Source organism: Diaphorina citri, unplaced genomic scaffold, assembly GCF_000475195.1.
Source record: "Diaphorina citri unplaced genomic scaffold, Diaci psyllid genome assembly version 1.1 scaffold411, whole genome shotgun sequence".
NCBI lineage: Eukaryota > Metazoa > Arthropoda > Insecta > Hemiptera > Psyllidae > Diaphorina > Diaphorina citri.
Genome location: NW_007377846.1, coordinates 202,405 through 208,491, shown reverse-complemented (window position 1 = coordinate 208,491; position 6,087 = coordinate 202,405).

The following is a 6,087-nucleotide window of genomic DNA, read 5'->3' as shown; positions in this document are numbered from 1 at the left end:
TCTCTGTCTCTCTCTCTCTCTCACTCTCACTCTCTCTCTCTCCCTCCTCTTTTCTCGTGTTGAGTGAAAATTTGGGGTAACATTTTTGTGCATGTTTAGAAGCACCTTGATGACAAAAAAAGCAACCCTCTAAATTTATCTGATTAACTTTTGCATGGCGATATGGGATATGGCAGGCTTTGCTAATATCGCTGGAAATCGGGCCATAATAATTATTCCGTCATGGTCAGAACAAGCCACGCAAAATCCTCCACTTGCTCTCTCACCCAAAGAGGTCCTGAGGAAGAAGAAGAAGAAGAAGAAGAAGAAGAAGAAGAAGAGTAAAAAGAAGAGGGGGAGAAAAATAAGAAGGAAAAAGTATAAAAGAGCTACGTGCTTTTTTTCTTCTTCGCTAAAAGCGAGAAAAACATCGGAGCTTTTCTTTTTTTTTTGTGTCCACTTCTTCTTTCTCTTCTCTTGCCTCATCTTCTTTTTTTTCTCTCTTCTTTCTTCTTCCTTGAGTCTCCCTCTTTCATCTTCTTACCCTTTCTTTGTTCTTCTTTTCGTTCTCTATCTTCTTATTTTCCTCTCTTTATTCTTCTTTTCCTCTCTTCTGTATATCCCTTCCCCATCTTTATCTCTTCTTCTTTTCCTTCTCTTACAACCTTTGTTTTTGCCTCCTCTCATCTTTCCTTCTTCCTCGTTCCTTCCCCTGTCTTTTCCCACCTTTGTTTTCTTCCCTCCTCCCCCTTCTATCTATTCCTTTCTCAGCCCCATCACTTATTCTCCATACGTTGTCTGCATCTTCAAACGATGCCTTCTTCTCGCTTTTGTTATCATCCTCCGCTTCTTCTTTTTTGTCCTCATTTTCTCCTTTCCCTTTGTTTCCTTTTGTGTCTTTTTCCCCTTTTGTCTCCCTCCTCTTCCCTTTAGACACTTTTCCTTCCTATATTTTCAGGGATCCTCGAGTCGCAAAATGAGAGGGTTCTCCTGAAGGAGCTCTTGCACCCAACTAATGACTGATCTTTCACTGTGATCAATTAAGATATTTTACCACGGAGGTCTTGAAGATTCATCGTAGGGAGAAATATTCAAAGATGGTGGATGGTGCAAACGCAGAAAGAGCCCAAGCTAGGTTAGAGTCGTTAGAGGTTAGTATCTAAAAAGGCATTGTTCTACCTTCGTCCCTGGATGACGTCAAATACAAGTGCATTCTAAACAGATCTATACATATTAAAGGGATCTTTGATAAACTTGGGAGGCACCGCGATTGAAAAAGATCGAAATACCCGTTTTCGAAGCAGAAATTGATAATAGGATCTTTCGATCTTTGATAAATGGAGAAACTTGGCGAAAGAGGATATCTGTAGTATGTACTTTCATAAGAAGTCTAGATATGATATATGTATTGTGAAACTAGGGCTGCTCAAAAAGCTAAAATTGAGAAACGGATCTTTTGGTAAACTTGAGGACCGCGTTGAATGGCCCATTTTCGGAGTCATCAAAAGGATTATCATACATTCTCGTAATCTACATATCTTTATCGTGTCTTTTCTCAAAGTTCCCAGAAGTGTCTTTTACACCCCACACGTGATTGGTCTGCATCAACTTCTTCCTGACATATTTCCTGTTCTCACGTCATCTTTTCTCTTTCCTCTCATCTTTTGGGTGTTCTGTCGAAACTTTCTGCAAAGTTGCGTAACTTTTGGCCCCCCAAAAATGTCTTTTCCCTTCACTTTAGTTCAACACTTCAAAACTTTTTTTCTAAATTTCTAGCTCTTCTTACCATAAGGCAAGTCCCCTAATAGATGGCTCTTTTCCGCTCAGTGCTGTCCATTTGTGACTCTGCCTTTATTTGTGATTAAACTGTCATTATTTCTGCCGAAACATATCTTTTTTTCTGGGGAAATGTCAGACCAATTCCTGGTGTTGGCGAAAGATGAGTCACTGATTTGATTCATGAAAATGACTCCTAATTTAACTGGTAGCATCACGAGCTACGCGTTGAATAGCCGAGGCTTGTTCCAACACACGTGTTTCCCTTTACGTTCATGTAACGTTATGTTACCCATGTTATGTATCAGAGTGCATGCATATTTTAAACAGGTACCTGAAACCTGGGATGGAAATGGAATAGGATCGTATGGGGATTTTTAGGGGCAAAGTAGCGGGCTAGATGGCCGAGGTAGTTAGTACTTCTGGATAAGTTTGGGATATTTTCAGGGATCCTCGAGTCGCAAAATGAGAGGGTTCTCCTGAAGGAGCTCTTGCACCCAACTAATGACTGATCTTTCACTGTGAGCCATTAAGATATTTTACCACGGAGGTCTTGAAGATTCATCGTAGGCAGAAACATTCAAAGATGGTGCAAACGCAGAAAGAGCCCAAGCTAGGTTAGAGTCGTTAGAGGTTAGCATCTAAAAAGGCATTGTTCTACCTTCGTCCCTGGATGCCGTCAAATACAAGTGCATTCTGAACAGACCTATAGATATTGCACGCGGTGCTTTGTTTCGAATATTTAGGCCAGTGGCTAGGGCACTGATAAAACCTTGGCATTTGTTCAGAACATTTTTGCTGATGTTCGATTTTGTTTGATGCGCTCTCACACACTCCTATTACTCCTATACAGACTGTTTCGAAATGCAGTGCTACCAGTGTCTTTGGATGAACTTGCTTCTTACTAAGGGCTTGGTTTAGTATACAGACTGTTTCAAAATGTGGTGTCTGGTTGAACTTGCTTCTTAGATGTAAGGGGCTTGGTCTACAGTGATTCAGTCTCAAGCTGTGTCCACACAGAGTCGACGGCCATCGATCGATGACTGAAACCGTCCACACTGCCTCGACACTTAAATTCAGCTCGTTGATCGCCATCGATCACAGCTTTATGTTGACTTGTTGGTTCATTTTGGGATGTTTTTCATTCATCTTAGCTTGAGGAGAAGGGTAAAGTGCCTTTCAACACGAGGCTGTAAACTTGGGGGTTTGTCTTCGTTCACTTCGCCGATCATGATCATCAATAGTGTTTATCTTGCTGCAATCGGTTCTGAAATATCGGTTCATCCGGATGTATAATCCGCATTCCACACACGTGTCACTTCTAAATGTTTTCATTTAGACCTCGGTTTTCCTGACTTACAGACCTACATAGAATTCTAAATCATATAATTCCAATTAGTAAGTACCTAGGAGAAGGGATGAATCCTCTAGACAAGCAAGACTCCCTAACAAGCCAAGTCTCCAATCTGTTCTTTGAAACAAGATCCCCCCACCTGAATACGACGACAAGATAAATCTCGGAATATAAATCAGCCAACGAATGCTCCAACATTCAACACCACATTGAAAACAATAACAAGTGACAGCGGAGCATACACGTAGCAAACGTATAAAGAAAACCAACTCGAAATTCCAATCAGTGTGAAGAACAAAATAAGAAACAATAATAATGAACCGTATGACACGATAATTAAAACAAGACGCCAGCGGAGCATACACGTAGCAAACGTATAAAGAAAACCAACTCGAAATTCCAATCAGTGTGAAGAACAAAATAAGAAACAATAATAATACCCGTCACCAAATTCAATTAACGACAGCACTACAACACATATTGTCAAACCAGGGGTACGCAAAGTTGTGAAGGGATCTTTGATAAACTTGGGAGGCACCGCGATTGAAAAAGATCGAAATACCCGTTTTCGAAGCAGAAATTGATAATAGGATCTTTGATAAATGGAGAAACTTGGCGAAAGAGGATATTTGTAGTCTGTACTTTCATAAGAAGTCTAGATATATTATCAAAACAGTGATATATGTATTGTGAAACTAGGGCTGCTCAAAAAGCTAAAATTGAGAAACGGATCTTTTGGTAAACTTGAGGACCGCATTGAATGGCCCATTTTCGGAGTTATCAAAAGGATTACCTTCTCGTAATCTATCTTTATCGTGTCTTTTCTCAAAGTTCCCAGAAGTGTCTTTTACACCTCACACGTGATCTGATGGTCTGCATCATCTTCTTCCTGACATATTTCCTGTTCTCACGTCATCTTTTCTCTTTCCTCTCATCTTTTGGGTCTTCTGTCGAAACTTTCTCCAAAGTTGGCCCCCCAAAAATGTCTTTTCCCTTCACTTTAGTTCAACACTTAAAAACTTTTTTTCTAAATTTCTAGCTCTTCTTACCATAAGGCAAGTCCCCTAATAGATGGCTCTTTTCCGGTCAGTGCTGTCCATTTGTGACTCTGCTACCATTATTTGTGATTAAACTGTCATTATTTCTGCCGAAACTTATCTTTTTTTCTGGGGAAATGTCAGACCAATTCCTGATGTTGGCGAAAGATGAGTCAGTGATTTGATTCATGAAAATGACTCCTAATTTAACTGGTAGCATCACGAGCTACGCTTTGAATAGCCGAGGCTTGTTCCAACACACGTGTTTCCCTTTACGTTCATGTAACGTTATGTTACCCATGTTATGTATCAGAGTGCATGCATATTTTAAACAGGTACCTGAAACCTGGGATGGAAATGGAATAGGATCGTATGGGGATTTTTAGGGGCAAAGTAGCGGGCTAGATGGCCGAGGTAGTTAGTACTTCTGGATAAGTTTGGGATATTTTCAGGGATCCTCGAGTCGCAAAATGAGAGGGTTCTCCTGAAGGAGCTCTTGCACCCAACTAATGACTGATCTTTCACTGTGATCAATTAAGATATTTTACCACGGAGGTCTTGAAGATTCATCGTAGGGAGAAATATTCAAAGATGGTGGATGGTGCAAACGCAGAAAGAGCCCAAGCTAGGTTAGAGTCGTTAGAGGTTAGTATCTAAAAAGGCATTGTTCTACCTTCGTCCCTGGATGACGTCAAATACAAGTGCATTCTAAACAGATCTATACATATTACACGCGGTGCTTTGTTTCGAATATTTAGGCCAGTGGCTAGGGCACTGATAAAACCTTGGCATTTGTTCAGAACATTTTTGCTGATGTTCGATTTTGTTTGATGCGCTCTCACACACTCCTATTACTCCTATACAGACTGTTTCGAAATGCAGTGCTACCAGTGTCTTTGGATGAACTTGCTTCTTACTAAGGGCTTGGTTTAGTATACAGACTGTTTCAAAATGTGGTGTCTGGTTGAACTTGCTTCTTAGATGTAAGGGGCTTGGTCTACAGTGATTCAGTCTCAAGCTGTGTCCACACAGAGTCGACGGCCATCGATCGATGACTGAAACCGTCCACACTGCATCGACACTTAAATTCAGCTCGTTGATCGACATCGATCACAGCTTTCTGTTGACTTTTTGGTTCATTTTGGGACGTTTTTCATTCATCTGAGCTTGAGGAGAAGGGTAAAGTGCCTTTCAACTTTCAACACGAGGCTGTAAACTTGGGGGTGTGTCTTCGTTCACTTCGTCGACCATGATCATCAATAGTCAATCTTGCTGCAATCGGTTCGGAAATATCGGTCCATCCAGATGTATAATCCACATTCCACACACGTGTCACTTCTAAATGTTTTCATTTAGACCTCGGTTTTCCTGACTTATATAAAGCCTTGTCCTTAACCAGGCTGCCTTCCCTCGTGCGATCCATTACCTTCAGATAGAGCTCATATTAAGTACTATACTTGTTATCTTATCTGGTTATCTGCCTGATGAACGTGCACATAACCACTTATCCAGATCGATTATCAATTACACAGAATAATAGATGTAGAAATTAACTTGTGTATTTTTAGACGCGAGGATTAGGCCTCAATTGCCATCACGATCCAATAGGCCAGAGATTACTTGATTCGACCATTATCTTGATGGTGATTGTATTGAAATCCCTACCTCTTCCCTTTGTACTGTTTTTGTTCAATGTTCATCTTATCGTATGAATCCTATCATGGCTAAAACTCCAAAGAATCAAAACTGACCATGAGGAGAGAGTTAGAATCTGACTTATCTGACAGTCCTTAGATCCTCTTGGCTCAACTAACAATCAAGGAACAAAGTGAGAAAATTTGGCTGATTACCTATCTAGTTATTCAAATCGGTGCTAATACTACTAATGGCTCAAAAGCAAAAACTTATTCAGGCAGTAAAGAAAAGATGTTACCTACTTAT